At 56.2% G+C, this 17,942-nt stretch overlaps 1 long non-coding RNA gene across 1 annotated transcript; it reads right to left on the reverse strand.

The window, feature by feature from the left end:
- Positions 1-11,183: 11,183 nt before the first annotated feature.
- Positions 11,184-12,488, reverse strand: LOC147351170 (uncharacterized). Its single transcript, XR_015148405.1, has 3 exons — positions 12,347-12,488; positions 11,919-12,015; positions 11,184-11,278 (listed from the first exon to the last, which is right to left on the reverse strand). It is a non-coding gene; the product is annotated as an uncharacterized LOC147351170 (long non-coding RNA).
- Between the last annotated feature and the right edge of the window lie 5,454 nt (positions 12,489-17,942).

Genomic DNA, 17,942 nt, shown 5'->3' on the forward strand with positions numbered 1-17,942 from the left:
TTTCTTCTGCTATCATCCTGCTTTTCCAGACCCCTATGGCTCTGCTCCACCATCCAGTCCCGCTGTAAGCACGGGACGTGCTTTCTCAGCCCCAGTGAAACCCTGAGCCTTCCCTCGCCCCTGCTTTGCCCAGGGGGTAGGGGCCCAGCCCGTGTCTCTCACACCCTGCTCCCTCCCCTTCTCTGGCCACTTTCTTGAGTCCACTGTGGCCACAGCACTCTAACTTCTCTCCTCCAGCCCGAGAAGGTGACTCCCTGGCTCCCTGGTTAGCCAGGTTGGAGGCCTCCATCAGGACTGGGGTGAGGTACAAGTCGTTTCTTTCCCCAAATAGGCCTGCGTTTCTAAATGATTTACTTTTTCCCAAAAACAGAAAGTCAACCAGGAAGTTTTTAATATTTGTTTTTCTGCTTCTCTGTATTTTCTGACTTTCTACAAGGATGATCTATTACATACATAATTTAAAATAAAGCATCATTTCAAAGTCCATTTTCTTAGAGTCAGTATTTGCACTTCTGGGAAAACACCTCCAAGAAATAATCCTACATAAAAGAAAAGAGTTGTGCAGAAAGAACCAGATTCAGTGGAGCAGATTCGAGGCTCCCCTTGAAGACCCTCCCTCCCCCACCATCCAGCACACTCTCCTCTGTTGGGGAAACTGAGGCCCCAGAGCAGGGGGTCTGTGCCGCGCAGCATCTGCCGTCTGGGGAACTGAACTGAAAATGGTGAGCGTGGCTAGTCTACACGGACACCAGCTCTATCCTGTGTCCTGTTTGCCAGACACTGTGCTCAGTACTCTTCTTCATGTTTTCATTTCTTCCCGAGACTCTGCAAGGACACGACTCTTAGTTTCCCCCAGTCTCAGGTGAGGAGTGTGAAACTCGCCAAGCACAGGTGACCTACCATGACAGGGCAAAGCTGGGACTCGAAGCAGGCTGAGTCCCCCAGTGCGGCTTGTCCATCCTGGCCTTACGATATTGGGTGCCACCAAGCAGCCAGACCACCTTTCTCCTCATTAATAGAGTCCTGGCCCCAGAGGTGAACAGTGATGGGCTTAGCCAGTCATACCAGCGATCAGTCCAGGGTGACCATGACACTCGGGCCTGCCAATGAAATGTAAGGGGAGTGTCTCTGTAGGATTCTGAGAAGTTCAAGGAGAATATGTTTTGCTTGCACCCCATTTCTTCTTGCTCAGTACACTGTCATTTCATGAGGGTGTGATGCTTGGTGCTGTGGCAACTATATTGTGCCCATGAGGAGCAACATCTTCAATACTAGAGTAACTGAGAGTCTGGATTTGCATTCTCAGGATGCAAGACTTTCAGCACTAAAACTAGGAAAGTCTTGGGCAACAGGACGATTGGTCGCTTTAAACTGGTGGCATGGAAGGACAGAAGGAACTTAGCCCTTGCCAATATCTTTGAGTTGTTAACCAGCTCTGGAACCCGTAACCTCTGGACTTTTTTGTTATATAAACAATGGTTATTGTAAGAGAGGCTACAAGAATGTATTATACACAAAGGGAATATAGCCAATGTTTTGTAATACCTGTAAATGTAGTGTAACCTTTAAAATTGTATAAAATAAAAATAATTTTAAAGAAACAAAAACCCAGTGATGGTCTTTATGACTCAAGTCTCTCTTTTGTTACTGGTGGCTGAAATCACAGGCATGAGCGTTGCACACCTTGCATCCCTTAATGCTGTTCATGCACTGTGCCCCCTGACCCCGTGACCCTGTCTGCCATCCATCACTCTGCGTTCACCCTGTCAGGTCTCCTTCTCGTGCCCCCTCCTCCCTGAAGGCTTCCTGAGCTTTTCCGCAGCCAGCTGCAAACTTGCTCACCTTAGGAGGCATTTTACTTACTTCTTTTTTCTGATATTGCTTGCTCCCTCCCACATTGCAGCTAACTGGGTGCTCGCTGTTTCTCTTCTTACCTGCCCCCTGTGCCTTCCCTTCCCCCACGCACTACAAGCCCCTGGGAGGGGGCACAGACAGAATGACTTTCTCAATATTCCCTCCACCCCAGTCCCAGTGCAAGAGAGTGGACCGTGGTCTTGGTTGAACAATCCAGGGATCCAAGGTGGAGTGACTTCTCGGGGCTGGGAAGTGAGGCCAGGCCCGACCTGCCCAGTTTCATTCCTGGACCAGGGGCTCACTGCACCCTCAGCCAGTTTCAAGGCCCCAGGGCCACCCTGTAGCTTGAGATCCGGCCAGTCCTCTCCGCCCGGTGGCTGACTCAGCTCCTTATCACCTGTCTGCCCAGCCCTCTTCCTGCGAGAAGCTCCACAGGTGGGTGCTGTTTCTCCCCTCTGGAGACTCCAGCCTTTCTCCTCTGGCTGCCCCCTGCAGCCCCATGGCCCTTGAGAATGTGCCCCTCCCTATCCTTTGTTGTCTGGACTCCCACTTTCCCCGAAGCCGCGCCCGACTTCGCCCTGCCCCACACCAGGAGGTGCGCAGGTCACTTCATGGATACATCTTTCAGGTCGTGATTCAGACCGTACTGCCAGGAAAACGCACTGCTGTTGCTGGGAACGGTCAGGGGCCTTGTCCAGCCCTGGTTTGTAGTGACCCCAGGCTGCTCTCTTCTCCTCTCACCTGGATGCTGTTTAAGGTCCTCGCATTAGACCGGGGGCAGGGCATGTTTAAGTCACTTCCCCTGAATGAGCAGCTTCAAGCTGGGGCTTGAGAAGGGCTGGTGTGGACAGGGGTCAGGCTGGGTATGGGGTCCTGGGGCAAATGGGGGACAAGCCAGCCCAGCAGAGCTTTCTGGGGTGGCCGCTCCTCTTCTAGAGAATTGGTGCTAGAGGGGGAGGTGGCCTGGACTCTGAGGCCGGCCACGGTGGGACGGGAGCCAGTGGGCTTCCAGGAAGGGAAGCTAAAGATACCCCCTTCCCGGCACGGCTGGAACCCTGAAAGGACAGGGATCCAGTTCCCGTCCTGTTGTCACCGGGGGGCAGGGGGTGGTGACCAGGAGCAGCTGTGCTGGGCTGGGCGCGGCCGGGGGGCTGGAGCCCAGGACCGAGCATCCATTGGCTGAGTCCCTGGGCCGGTGGGCGAGGTCAGGGCAGGGCCAGCATGTTCCTGGAAGCCCGGCAGCTTTGTCTGTCTCTCTGCCAAGCTGCCCACTGCATTCTTTGCCCTCCTATTTCCAGGCAGTCTCTGTATAGGTCTTGGCCCTGGCCTGCCTAGAGCCTGGTGCCATGGCGCCCGTGTGTGGGGTCACTTGAGCTCTTATTTGGGGCAGTGGTTGAGGTGGGCAAGGGGGATGGGAGGGGAGTTGAGGGGGATGGACCCCCTTTCTGTTGTGCAGTTCTGGAAGCTCCAGGGACCTGGGGGAGGGCACCTGTGTGCGCGTACTGCCTTGAAACCAGGGATCGCAGGTCTGTGTCTGCCTGAGGTATCCCAGGGTGTGTAGGTGAGTGTGAAGGGCATGGGCATGCCCCGTCTTCTCTGTCGGGGTGATCTGAGGGGCTCAATGTGCGGGGTCTCCCCAGAGGTCAGCCTTCACGTTAGATTCTGGATCTGCATCCGTGGAGGGGAGGGACGGTTTGGGCCTGACTGCCCAGTGCGCTATCCAATCGGCCCCGAGGAGCCGCTGCCCTTGAGGCTTGTTCCAGAACGTCTTCAGGGCTCCTGGCTTCTTGGATCCTGTTTTCCAGTTTGTTGGCAGCCTCATTCCCCTACCCACCTCCTGCCCTGGGATGTGAGGATGGGGAGAAGCAAAGGTTTGGACCCCGCCGCCGGTTTTGTGCAGTCTGGTGGTTGCACCATGGATGCCGAGGTCACTGCCTGGGTTTTTTGGGTTTTATTTAATTTTTTTTTTATTGTGGTAAAATGTACAGAACATAAAATTTTCCATTTAACCGTTTTTACGTGTACAGTGGCATCATTCATGTCGTTGGGCAACCTGCACCCCCATTCATCTCCAGAACCCTTCAACACGCCCCGCTGGAACTCCCCCCACCCACACTAACTGCGCATTCTCCCTCCCCACCAGCCCTTTCTGTCCTGGCAACCTCCACGCTCCTTTCTGTCCCCATGGATTTGACTATTCTGAATACCCTCTATGAAGTGCAATCCTGCAATATTTGTCCTTTTGTGACTGGCTTGTGTCCTTTTGTGACTGATCATAATGTCTTCAAGGTTAGCCTTATCGTCATGCGTGTCAGAACTTCCTTCCTCTTTAAGAGTCCCCCCCTGGACTAAGAGTCTCTTGTATGGATAGATCATGTTTTGTTTATCCATTCAACCATCTACGGTCACTTGGGTTGCTCCCACCTTTTGGCTGAGATGTCTGGTTGTTGATCCTGGCACCAAGGTGCGGTGGGACCTGGGCACATGACTGGACGCCTCTGGACCTTTCGTCTATGACATGGGATCTGTTGTTGTTGTTGTTGTTCAGTGGCTAAGTTGTGTCTGACTCGTTGCAACCCCATGAACTGCAGCACACCAGGCTCCCTGTCCTTCGCCATCTCCCAGTCTCCTGGTTCTCATGTTTGATGAAGTCGTACACGGGAAGCAGTAAGCACGGTCCTCCCAGAGGTCAGCCTTCATGTTAGATTCTGGATCTGCAACTCTGCGGGGAGTGGGGAAGTGGGCGACTCCACCTCTCAATGCTGGTCCATGGGGAGTGGGAATAAGCCCACCCACGGGACCGTGGTGAAGATGCTCTGGTGGCACCTGGTAGGGCTCCGTGCAGAAGGGACTCAGCCTGGGCACTGAGCCCAGAGGACATGGCAGGAGCAACCTCCCAGGCCCTGTAGGGGGATTTCCCAGCTTGTCCTCACTTCTGCGCCCCCTCCTGTATCATTCCTCTCAGCCAGCCTTCAGGAATTCTCTCCTGGGGATTCTACCTGACCTATGTGACTGGGAGAGTATCCTGTTCTTCCATCTGGGACTTCAGGTCCACAAGCTTCTCCTCTCTGTGCAAATCTGGCCTCAGCACTCCAGCTGGACCCCCTCCTTGAAGTCAGCAGACCTTTTCCAGGGCCTTGAGTCCAGGGCCTTCTAGTGGGCAGAGGAGATCTGAATATCCAGCTGGCTCTAGGGGTGCCTACCACCCTCCTCCTTCCAACGGTGGCCTCCTTGCGGCAGCCAGGTTGGGCCAGCCCCAAAGGAGACAGCAGCATGGCTCCAGGAAGCCTGTGCAGCCAGAGATGTGAGCCTGAACTCCCCGGATCAATGGGGGGAAGGCTGGCAGCCAGAGGCCTGCGGCATCAGAACCTGGGTCTCACAGGACTTCCAACCCTCTTCCCAGCCTCCGCCCCAGAACATTTCCTTCCCTGGCCCCCGGCTTGGCCCAGGGAGGGGGGCCCTGGCTGCAGGAGTCTTCTTCCCCAGTCTCCACCCTACTCACCTCGGGACCTCTGAGCCTCGGTTTCCTCCTCTGGATCCTGTGGTTGGAGGACACCCAGCCTGAGAGTCTTTCAGGGTATAAATGGGAGAAGGCTGTAGAGGGCCAAACAGTAGATGTTACCCCACCCACCTCCCCCTCCCCAGTTCCCTCATCTCCATGTTGAGGGAGGGGGCAGATAAGTGGATCTATATGGAGAGCGGTGAGACAAAAGCTCAGAGAAAAGAGTTACCACCCAGGACCACGTAGCAAAGAGGTGGCCTGGATGGGGTGCCCCTCCCCTTGCTCTTTCTACAGGGCTCCAGTTTCCCGGGAGAGGGGTCCACATCCCTGCCTGAAGAAGCAGGACTGGGAGCTGTGATTCCCTTCACCCAGCTTATCCCCTGGTGTCCCACTTTAGGGCCTCAGGGTATGCTCTAGCTTCTCAAGTGCCCCAGGCTTACTTCCCTAGCCCTCTCCAAGCTCCCACCAGCCCCTGTTCCCACAGCTAAATCCCTCATCTGGTGGCCTGTCTCCAAGATGGCCCCAGGGATCCAAGCTCATGGTATTCACACCCTCAGCAGCCCCTCCCACACCGACTCTGTTTCCAACAGAATACAACAAAGTAGCAGGGTGTAATTTCCAGCGCAGGGTTCTCAAGTGTTGCCTCTTCCATCACCGTCTTTTGGCTCACTTGCTATTGGGGAAGCCAGTCACCATTCCATGAGAATGCTCAAACTACCCCACGAAGAAGCTCATGGGAAGAGGGACTGTGGTGCTCACTCCGAGCTGTGAGATGGTGTCTTACATAACATACAGTAATCATGGGGATGAGAGCCCACAACATACAGTAATCGTGGGGGTGAGAGCCCATCCGCTTTGCCATATTCTGTGGGTGGGAAGCTAGTCCACGGTTCTGCTCATGCTCACAAAGAGGAGATTATACGCAAGTGCGATGCTCTGGGGTCGCCTTAGGGTTTGTCCACAGACGCTATGGTGGGTTTTCTCATGCCAGAGTCTTGCTGGCTCCAGAGAGGGAGACGGTCTCTGCCTCCTGACACTGCGGTTCTGATCTCAGTCCAGCTAAGGCTGGTTCCTCAATAATGAGGCTTTGCTCCCTGGTAAGATAGTACAGTTCATTTGTATCATATGTAGCCTTTTGATTAAAGCAGCTCTGACCCAACTCCTATAGAATAATAACTCAAGTCTAACAACTGAGCTTACTATGTGCCTACTTAGGTAACTGAAGTCATTGTCTTATATAAATATCACAACAACCATATGAGCAGGTATTATTGTCCTTGACTATCTTCTGAGGCTCAGAATATATGCAAAATGCCCAAGGTCATTTAACTAATGCCTAATGGGACTGTGCGAAGTCAACTTGCACTGGCTTAAGCAGTCAGAAAGGGGTTATGTTACTGGCTCACTTGACAAAAACGCACAGGATGAGAGCTGGGCTTCAGGCACCACTGGACTCAAGCACTGAATTCAGATTCCCACTGGTGTCACCTAGACCCTGTCTCTCTCCCTCTCTCAGTTCTGCTGATTTCAGCCACCAGAGAGCCAGGCAGGCTCTCCCTAGAGGTGGCTAAAAATGGCTGCAGCAGACCTGGGCAAAGACCAGGCTGTCTAGCCACAGAGCTGCTTGGGTCTTGTCCCCAAGCTGGGACCAGCACATGTGGGCATGTTCTGATGGCGCCATCCTGGGTCATGCTCCCCTATAGGGGGTAGGGGAGGTCAGCCCCATCAATGAGCCACAAAGACCAAGAATGGTGGAGGAGCGCATATTGGAGGTCTGTTACGGGAAGAAGGGGAAGGGGTGCTGGGCAGACAAAGGCAGTGGATGGCCTGTCTTCCAGATAGTTGATTTGTGTAAGGCCTCCTCCTCCCACAGACACTGCCTACCAGGTTCTGGCCAAGCCTGGGATGACAGATGCCCTTGAGGGGAGGTCAAGGCACCAAACAGCCGGCAAGTGCTAGGGGAGGGGAGGGTGAGAATAACTGCCTCCTACTTGCTGCTCAAATTTCACATCTGGCCAGGGTGCCAGAGGATGCTGGGGTGAGGTGGGTGTGATTATACAGAGTCATGCATGGGGTCCTTGCATTGGTGACTTTTGTCAGCATCTCAACTAGCGACAGACACAGATGATAGGATTATCTCAACCAGACCTACACCCAAATGAATGCAAATAAATCTGGGGAAATCAGAATAAAGTAGACAGACTGCATGAAGCCATTGTGCTGGGTATGCTATTGCAAGTAGCTTTGAAAAGTGACACCACTGGGGGAACTGAGCAGAGAGACCTTTCTGGTATTTCTTACAACTGCCTGTGAATCTACAGTAATACAAATTTCCATTAAAGGAATTTATTTTTGGTGCCAAAGCTGAGCTTCAGGGCTACTCCCCTGTGCTCATGGCTGCCCAGGCTTGCAAGGGGAGCCCCCCCTTCCATCTTCACATCTTCAGACTCAGATGTGTCTGACCCACCAGGGGTGCTCATCAAAGGTGGGATGAGAGACTAAATGAATGCATGAATGGATGGGAGAATGAAGAGATGCATGAATGAATGCGTGAATGCATGAGTGAATCTGAATGAATGCATGAGTGGATGCAGTCCGGGCAGGATGAAGAAGACACAAAGGCTTAGGGCAGGATGGTAACCCTGCTTGGACCTTGGAGCAGGACAGCACCTTGAAAAGCCCACACACATGCCTGGCCTGAGACCTGGGTCCCCTTCAAAGGAACTCTGCCTGCAACTAAAATCAAGGGACTCGGGTTCTCAGTCTGCCATTTCCAGACACCCGGAGGTGAATTCCAAGTCCACAGCAGCACTTCTTACTGTTTCATCCCAACCCCACCCCCAAACCTCCCTGGGGTCTCCCCTCCACACTGCCATCCCTGTGAAGTAGGACTTTGAACCTGGTGGTGTCTGGGGGTGGGGGCTCAGATCCAAATTTCCTCCCAGATCTAAACCTCTTTCCCCATCCAGGTGAGCAGAGAGCCAGTGACCTGGGCAGGGGAGGGGGGAGGGGGAAGGCAGGGAACCCTGTGCAGGGCTGAACAGCCTTAGAGTTCCTACTCTGACCGTGCTACCTGGCCCCATTAGAAACCCCCTTTTCGTCTTCTGGGAAAGCAGTGGAAACCAGGGGCTCACACAGGTGGTCTAGTAAGAGCAGGAGCCTGCCCCCTTCATGCTTTAGGTCCCAAAGTCAGGCCCAGGGAGGGGAAAGGCCCTGCAGGCCCCCTCCCTCTGTCCCCCTGTCAGACCTCCCCACCAGGGTGGGGGCCATGCCTGTACCTCCCCAAAGGTCTTCCACCCCATCCTTCTCCTCTCCCTCCTTCCCTCTCTCTCCTCACCAGCCTCCCAAATCAAGGCGGGGGAGACCCGGTAAGCTGAGCTGAAGCCCCTCTCAGGCACTTCCCTGAGCTCATCCAAGGGCACCCAGGCCACCTCTCCCTGCACCCCCAGGGCGGGCGAGGCAGCCCCAGGCTTCAGCCCCACACTAAACAGCTATCCTCCACACTAGGAAGACAAATCCGAGGCCCCCCACTCCTTGACTAGAGCAAGACCCTGCTTGCCTTCTTTTAGGAGTTTTTTCCAAGGGAATATTTGCTGATCACTGCTGCTGCTGCTGCTGCTGCTGCTAAGTCGCTTCAGTCGTGTCCGACTCTGTGCGACCCCATAGACGGCAGCCCACCAGGCTCCCCCGTCCCTGGAACCCCTTAAAAAAAAAAAAGCCAGGAGGAGGTAGTTCTTGTTAAGAATAGTTCTAGTTAAGGGGGAAGAGCTGGCTGGTTCAACTGCAGGTCAGTGGGCCTGGCCCGTAAGGCCTCCACTAGGATCCGCTGTGTAGCAGTAAAAGCAGTGACTTCTGAGGGGTCCATATTCAGGGTCCTGGGTCCCTGCACCGCTGGTGCTCACAGGGCGGGCTCTGGGGTGGGGCTGACCGGCCCTCTGGTTTTACACACAGGCCAGGAGGCGAAGCGACGTGCCCACCAGGAAGGAGTAAGGCAACCACCCCCGAAAGGAGCCAGGGCACTCGCACGACGAGGGCGGCCTCGGCCTCTAGGGGATTAGAGGCGGGCGTGCATTGATCGCTGGTGTAGACTCAGCCTCTCTGCGCGCCCGCGCCCGGCCGGCTGTCGGGAACTCGGGCCGGCTCCTCGAGCGCTTCCTGGAAACGTGCTCCCGGGCGAGGAGCCGCTCGGTGGCTGCAGCCCCGGGCCGCCTCGCCCGAGGGCCGGGCTGGGCACCGCGGCGCCCGCGGGCAGCCGCCCCCGCAGGGCCGCCCTGGGCGCTGGTCGGCCTCGGGGGATCCGGCGCGCCGCGGGGCGGGTGGGAGGCGGGAGGGAGCTGGCGCGCTGCCGCGGGCGGGGACCCGCCGGGGAAGCCGCGGGGCGAGATGTCAGCAGCTGAGCTGCGAGCCCGCCTCCCTTCCCGGTAACCTCGCGGCCACCCCGAGGGAGGTGGTGCCGCGCCGGGAGGGGGCGGGGCCGGCCGCCGTCACGCCCCCCGAGGTTGCTGGTCAGCCTGGGCCCCTGGAGGGCTTGGGGTGCGTCTTCCCTGCAGGAAGAGAGCCCCCCCTCCCAGCTGCTTTCCAACCAGAACCCCTGGGCACCCTTTCAAGCACAGAGTATTTATTGGGCACCTACTAAGGGGGAGTCCCTGGGTGCAGCCCACTGGGATGGCAGGCTGTTTCTTCTCCAGGAAATGTTCCAGTTTGTAGACTGATTTACTTGTAAACCATAGGCACCGTATTGCTAGGTTTATACATTATGTACCCACAAAGGTTGCAATTTTCAAAGGATGAGATAAAGAGTAGAAATAGAAAGGTTTTGTTTCTTTCCATATGTCAGTGGCTTGTCTTGCACCCACCCCCGCTTCAGAGACCTAAGTTCAGTGGCTGCCTCCGGGCTGGACCTGAAGTTGGAGAGAACACCCCGATGTCACCCTTATCTTCCCACTGGGATCCGTATCATCTTGCCCCTCCAGGTCCAAGGGTGAGCTGTCTTTGGGGGCCCTGGATCCCACTTCAGCAGAGGGTAGCAAATGGCATGCTAGTATACTGGGGGTGCCCTGAAGTCTGGGTTCAAATTCATATCTGCTGCTTTCTGGCTCAGTGACCTCTGGCCTCTCTGAGCCGCAGGGTCCTCTTCTGTAAACTTGAGGGAACAGTATCTCCCGCTGCCTAGCAGAATACCTGGGTGCAGGCTGCCCCCTGATTTGGCTCTGCTGTGATTGGGTAACCATTCCCTTCTCCAGGAGATCTTCCTGACCCAGGGATCAAACCCTAGTCTCCTGCATTACAGGCAGATTCTTTGCAGTCTTAGCCACCAAGAAAGGCCATGGGTATCCCTGAGACACCCTGAATGGTACAGCAATTAGAAACACATCCCAAGGGACCAGGCAGGTCATATAGATCCAGACAGAATGAATTTATTGTGTGTCTAGCTTCCTGGTGGCTCAGATGGTAAAGAATCTGCCTGCAATGCTGGAGACCTGGGTTAGATCCCTGGATTGAGATGATCTCCTGGAGAAGGGAATGTCTACCCACTCCAGTATTCTTGCCTGGAGAATTCCATAGACAGAAGAGCTTGGCAGGCTACAGCCCATGGGGTCAAAAAGAGTCGGACATAACTGAGCGACTAACACTTTTAACTTAGGGTATGGTGAAGGGTGGGCTTCCCTGGTGGCTCAGATGGTAAAGAATCCGCCTGCAAAGCGGGAGACCTGGGTTCGATTCCTGGGTTGGAAAGATCCCCTGGAGAAGGGAACGGCTACTCACTCCAGTTATGGAGAATTCCGTGGACTGTGTAGAGTCCCAAAGAGTCGGACACAACTTTCACTTTCACGGTGAAAGGTGACATTATTATTAATTACAGTAAAATCTGTGTCACCAAACTGAGGGGCTTCAAGGGAGAGGAAGAGTTCAAGGAGGAGTCTATGAAAGAGAAGAGGGAGGGATCAGAGTCAGTTAGTCAGTCAACAAACACAGAGTCTCGGCTCTGTGCCCAGCACTGTTCTGGGCAATGGACTATCAGGGTGCTCATTCAGCAGCCTGGGATCCCTGGGAGCCCAGGGTGTCCCCATTGGGGAGCATCAGAGTCACCTTCAGGCCAGGCCTGAGGGGCCCCCAGGAGCTGGGGTGGCGGGGTGCAGCCAGGCCCAGAGCTGAGGTGTGGTCCCCTTGGGCGGAGAGTGACTCAGGCCCCTCCCAACCTCCCCACCGCCTGGGTTTGGTTTGTTTAAGAACAAATTAGTCACGGAGCAGGCAGCTTTCCCGAAAATAAAATGAGAATCCCCAGGAAACAGGGAAAATTGAAGGCAGGCGGGTGAGTCAGCACGTGCTGGCCCCAGGGTTCCACTTTCCAAAAGGCTGGCCCTCTTCCCCCTGACCCCCTCTGGCCCCGCCCTGAGCCCGCTCTGGGGACACTGACTTTCACCTCCCCACGTTCTCTGCCCCTACGAGGCTCCCCTTTGTCTTTCTCCTCTCCCCTTACTTTCCTCCCCCAACTCTCCTCTCCTGCTCCACTGCCCGGCCTCTCTCCGCCGAGGCTGTGGCCTCACGCATGCGCACTCACTCATTGAGCGCCGGCCCTCCTTCCCGGGCCGGGGTTTGCATCGTCAATTCGTTCCATCCGTATGTACGTATGTACGGCTCACCTGCCAGTCCGGGTGCTGCGGGAGGGAGGGAAGACAAGCCGAGAAAGAGAAAGCCTCCCCGGTCCCTGAGCTTTGTGGGGAAGGGAGACTCCTGCTAGAAGACCTTCGAGGATGTTCCCAGTCTCCCCATCCTTCCACCTCCTCCGGCACCTCCCTTCACTCCCTCCGCTGGGACACCCAGAGCTGGGCCCCCAGCAGATTGCCTGAGGACTTGATTCTGAGCTCTCTGTCCCTGCCTCCCTCCCAATTAGGGCCCAGGGACATCAGAGCCCAGGACCGAGGGCCGAGGGAGTGCCTGGGGAGGGACGACCAAGTCGGCAGAAGAGCCAGGGGAAGCAGTCCTTACCCACTGTCCCTCCAGGTGCTGCCCACGTCAGGGGTGATGGGAAGGTGGGCTGTGTTTAGAATCTGAGGGAGGGGCTGACGGCCACCTGTTCCGTGTCTCCCCATCCTCAGGCTCCTATGGGAGGAGGAGGCCAGGCCTCAGCTCTGGGCAGGACTCTGGCAGGCCCCCACCCCCAACCTCAGCCCCTGGGGAAAGCAGGGAAGGTTCCAGGCTGCAGGCCTCTCAGGACAGTGCCAACCTCCTGTGGCCTGGGGTCCGTCTGGCCGGAGCAGGTGAGCTCCCTCCATTAAGACAAGCCCCTGAAGGGCTAGGGGGTCTGTGGCTCCCCACATGGCCAGGGCCCTTTAGTTCAGTCTCCTCCCTCCCAGACGGAATCTGTGCGGGACCCCTGGGGCCAAGTCTTCCCAGACCCCTCTAACTAACTAGCCCCTCAGGAGCAGAGAGGCAGCCCCAGGCCCGGGTCATCGGGCTGGGCTGGGGTCTCCTGGCTCTCTGGTCACCATCCAGTCTCTGTCTGCCGCTCTCTATGCTATGAATAATTTAGTTGTTCAAATTACAGTAAAGAGCTATTCAGTCTCCCTTCCCAAATCTGATACAAGACGCCTTGGTTCCTTCCCAAGGAAAGTCCCTTTCCCAATGAAACTGAGCCTTGTGGGCAGGGATTTCTCCCTCCCCACAATCATTCACCAATATTGAACAGTGACAGCAGATAGATTTTTTTTTTTCCAATCTCAGCTGTAAAAAAAAATGAATCGTAGCCTAAGACGCCAGTTCCTGGGAGCAGGAGAATGTGACTGTCCTGAGGGGCGAGGCAGGTGCACTCTGGGAGGAGCCTTGGGGGGGCAAATGTTGACCCCAAGTCACAAGTGCAGGCCCCTGGAGGGGATCCGACATGCAAGGAGCACTGCAGGAGCCTGGGAGGAAGGAGCATGGGTGAGACCAACAGGATGGTGCAAGACTGCGTGTGTGCACGTGTGTGCATGTGCAGGCATATACATGAAAGTGTGCAGCATATATGCGTGCCTGTTGTCCTCGTGGCTGTGCATTGCATGTGCACAGGTGGGCACGTGTGCATTCCTGTGCACACATGTGTGCATTAGGTACACAATGTGTGTGCACCTGTGTGGGTGTGGGTGTGTTCTTGGAGTGTGTGGCTGGGACTGGATGGGGGCTAGGAGTGCTCAGATGACTCTAGAGCTGTCAAGTGACTCTCAGTCTCTGGCGGGGGCAGGCATTTCCAGAGCCCAAAGAATTGGGTGAGGAATCCAGCAGCCCAGTCAGGTGACTTGCAGGCAGGCAGGGGAGGGGCTCTAGGAAGTTCAGAGAGAGGGAGGGAACAGTGGGAAAGGCCATGGGTGGGGACCTTGGCTGGGAGATGCTGTGAAGAGTGAGGCAACATCCAGGGGCTTGAGGGTTCCTGGTTCCCCGGCCAAGAATGGCAGGAGGTGGGGCTCCCCTGCCTGATGGAACCCACTGGGTGTGGGCCCAGGGGAGAGGGCTGGAGCCACCGCCCTGGGGATGGAGGCCTCTCGGATCCTGGGGTGGAGGGGGTGGCTGCAGCCCAGGGGGCAGGGCAGGGGGGTGTGGAGGAGCTAGGAGGGCTGAGGTCGCAGGCTCCCACTTCTTGGAGTTGTGCCAAAGCTGGAGGAGCGGGAGCCTCTGAAGTCAGGCCAGGAGGCAGCAGGAATCCCCGCCTCCAGCCGGCTCTCCCCTGGTCCAACTGGAGGAATGGGTTCTCCTGCAGCCCTGTCGCAGGAATGGACCTGCATCTCCCACGACTCACCCCCGCCCAGCCCCCTCGCCTGCAGCCTGTACCTGACTTTCCACCACCTCCTACCTGGGCCAGCCCAGCGGGTGCCTTCCATGTCTGTCCTCTGGAATGGGGACGCCCAGCACAAACAGCGACATTAAAGGGCCCAGAGGGTGAGGGTGGAGACCCCTCCTCACTGCACTTCTTTCTCTCATCTCCACCCCTGCCTCTGAGACTGCCCCTGACTTTGGGGAATCCAGAAATGACTGAGGATCAGGGGTTTCTAGAATCACTCGAACTGGTCCCAAATACTCCCAGGGGTGCTCCTGGAGGGGCTCGTCCTTAGGCAGCTGCCCAGGGGCCCCGCCTCTGGGGGGGAAACTCGGAGACAAATGCACAAAGGCAGCTTCTTGAAGAAGCTTGTTTGCAGGTCTGTGTGGGGTGAGGGAGGAGAGGGAAATCACAACCCACGTCAGTATTCTGCCTGGAAGATCCCACAGACAGAGGAGCCTGGCGGGCTACAGTCCATGGGGTCGCAAAGAGTCGGACACGACTGAGCGGCTAACAGGCCACAGGCACGTGTGGTGAGGAGAGAGCCCTGGACTCCATCTCGCCTGCATACTCCAGTGAAGGGCTGGCCCCCGCCCTCCCACTGGCACGCAAAGGAGACATGCCCGCCGCCCCCCAGGCTTATGGGCTTGTACCACATTTCCCACCCAAGCCCAGTCTTGCAGCCCACCCAGTCACGTTGGGATAGGAGAGGGCACCATCTCCCCCCGGCTAGATGGTGTGCTCCATAGATGCCCAGGGTCCCCTGAGAGTCCCCCATGGTCCCAGCTTCCTGGGGGGCGCCTTGAACATTGATTCCCTTCTGCCCGCATTTGAAGATCATGTGGCCTCGGCACCCCCAGCCTGATGTGGGCCCACCCCAGGCCCCCGGGACGGTCCTCTCTCTGCTCTGTGACTGAGCAGGAGTGCAGAGAGGTGGAGGGCACAGCCCCCTGGGCCTCACTGGGGCCCCCTGGAATCAGGACAGCAGCTTCCAGTACCCTCCCTATCGCCCTCTCCCTGAGCCCCAAGCCCCAGTCTTGGCTTCCTGGGAGAGGAAGGCATAGTCAAGCTCCACAGAAGGGAGGAGGGAGTTCTGATTTCCAAGCCCTCCCACGGCCAGCTCCTTGCTTCCTAGTAGTAGGAATAGGGAACTCTGTCCCCTCTCCTTCCTCTCCTCCCCCTCCCCAGCAGGCTTGTGCAGGGTGGTGTCCAGCCGCCCTCAGCTCTTGTCCTCTCCTGGGTGGGCATCGACGAGCTTTGTTGGGATGCAGTGGGCAGTTCCTCTCTGCAGCCTCTCTCCTCCTCCGACCGCTGCCAACCTGCAGCCTCACCAAGCTCCACCCCATCCGCAGTGGGCTTCTCCCAGGGTCCAGAAGGTTTTACTCTCTCTCACCCCCTGGCCTGCGAACATGTTTTCTTGAGGTCAGGGGTCAGCAAACTTTTTTCTGAAAAAGGCCAGGGGTCCCTATTTGATTCTCTGCTCCTGTAACCTGAAAGCAGCCGTAGAGATTTAACAAACCAATGCCTGTGGCTGTGTTCTAATAAAACTTTGTTGATGGACATTGAAATCTGAATTTCATATACTTTTCACATGTTCTGAAATAATATTCTTTTGGTTTGTTTTTTTGACGGTTTAAAAATGTAGAAACCATTTGTTTGTGGGCTGAACCAAAACAGGCGGCAGGTTGAATTTGGCCCGTGGGCTATGGTTTGCTGTCCCCGTTCTTGGCTGTGCCCCCATCTTGGGCCACAGCCGACACATCCCTTCCCTGACCAGGGGGACCAGCCTGTGGGACATACCCACAATGCTCTGCCCTGCTTCTTTCCTTATAGCCCAGCACCAGAGCTGGCACACGTTAGGTGCTCAATAAGTGTTTGACAAGTGTGCTTCCTACGCATTGTCTTTCCTCTCTCTCTTTTTTTCTTCCCCAAACTTTTAACTTTTTATTTTGTGTTGGGGTATAGCCTGTTGACAATGTTGTGGTAGTTTTAGGTGATGTCTCTCTCTTTAAAAAAAAAAACAAAACTTATTTATTTGGCTGCCTCAGTCTTGGTTGCGGCATGAGGGATCTAGTTCCCCGACCAGGAGTTGAGCCCAGGCCCCCTGCACTGGGACCGCTGAATCTTAGCCACTGGGCTAGCAGGGAAGTCCCCACATTATCTCTTTTGATCTTCACAACATGTGAGCGAAGCATAGCTATTATCTTCATTTTATAGACAAGGCAACCGAAGCCCAGAGAGGTTAAGTAACCTGCCCGGGGTCACCCAGCGAGCTGGGACAGGAGGAGGAACTGAGCCCACACGCTGCTTCCTGGGTGGCTGGGCAGCACTGACCTGGCCCTGGGCCTCTGTCCTGAAGCTTGGCCTCTAGAAGGTGTGGCCTGGTTGCTCCAGGCATCAGCTGGGAAGCCCAGGCTGCCTTTCATCCTTGGTATCAAGCTTGCTTGGCAGTGATGGAGGTTCCCATCAGCCCCTGCCCTTATGGTAGCATTCCTGTGACTCAATTCTGGGCTTCCTTCTCAGGGATAGACCCAGGGAGATGGATCCCTCATTCCACAGTCCCCTGTTGCCCCTCCTCAGCCTCCCGTCTGAACCCCCAAGAACACAGCCTGTAACAGCTGTCCTCCCTGCCCCCCAGCTGTGGACATGTCCCTACTGGCCACGGCCTTTATTTAGCCCTCATTCCAATCCTTCTTGCCAAGTGTTAGCCTCCCCATATGTCAGAGGAGGACAATTACCCTGACACCTTCCCAGTCCCGTCATCAGCCTGGGAATTGGGGCGCGCTCCTGGGCGGGCCAGGCTGGATAAACATGTGGTCCAGCTGTGGCCTCCCTTCCCATCATGGGAGTCTCGGGAGGTTTGTGAGGTTGGAGGCAGGAAGGTACGGGCCCCTCCTCTGGACTTGCAGGCCCTGACCCCAGGACCACTGCCGCTCAGCTCGCCCTTCTAGCTCTTTCCCACAGAACATCCTGGCTTCAGGGATTCCCATCACCTCCGCCAGAGTTCATCGGAAGTTCCCCGACCACCCCCTCCCCTGGAGAGAGACAAGGAGGAGAGAGATGGGTTCCTCCAGCGGGGCTGGAGGAGGAGAAGGCTGGGATTCTGGTGACGGGTGCGGCGAGGCAGCAGGGTCTCAGGACAGGTCAGACTGTGGGTAGCCACCGTGTGTGTCCCACAGTGCACATCACGGCTCTGGGGGTTAGTGAGATGACAATGTCACCATCAGACCTCGTGGGTTTTCATCCAGAGGCTTGAGGAAGCAATGCCAACCCCAGGGAGATGGATGGCTCTGCTGGGGAGGGGAAGTAAGTGCAGATGGAGGGGCTGGGAAGCTGGGCAGAGGAACTCCGAGGAGCTAGATTCCTTAGAAGAAGGAGGCCCAAAGCTCTCTTCCAGCTCTCCCCTTCTTCTTCCCCATAACTACAGCCTGAAATGCCCAGAGAAAAAACATGGCTGTGCTGCCCACCACCCACCCTGGGGGCCTCACTCTACTGCAAAACATCCCTCTGCTATCATCCGAGCTGAGGGTCATCTGCCAGCTGCCACCAGGAAGATGGGGATGAGGTTCCTAGGCCAGAGCAGGAGCAAAGGTTGAACACTTATGGAGAAACAAAGCAAGGAGGTGGGGGAAGAGAGAGGGAAGGAGGTAGGGATAGAGTGGAAGAGAGAGGGGGAAATGGAAGGAAATAAAGAAGGATGAAAGCAGAGGGGAAGTAAGGAGAGAGAAGGAGAGGGGCCGTGAGCAACCTCCCCACTTTGCCGTGGTCCCAGGAGGTCCTGGGGCTCAGAGGCCC

This window comes from Bos grunniens, chromosome 19, assembly GCF_055505025.1.
Source record: "Bos grunniens cultivar Pamir isolate PY7600 chromosome 19, Bosgru_T2T1.0, whole genome shotgun sequence".
Classification (NCBI taxonomy): Eukaryota; Metazoa; Chordata; class Mammalia; order Artiodactyla; family Bovidae; genus Bos; species Bos grunniens.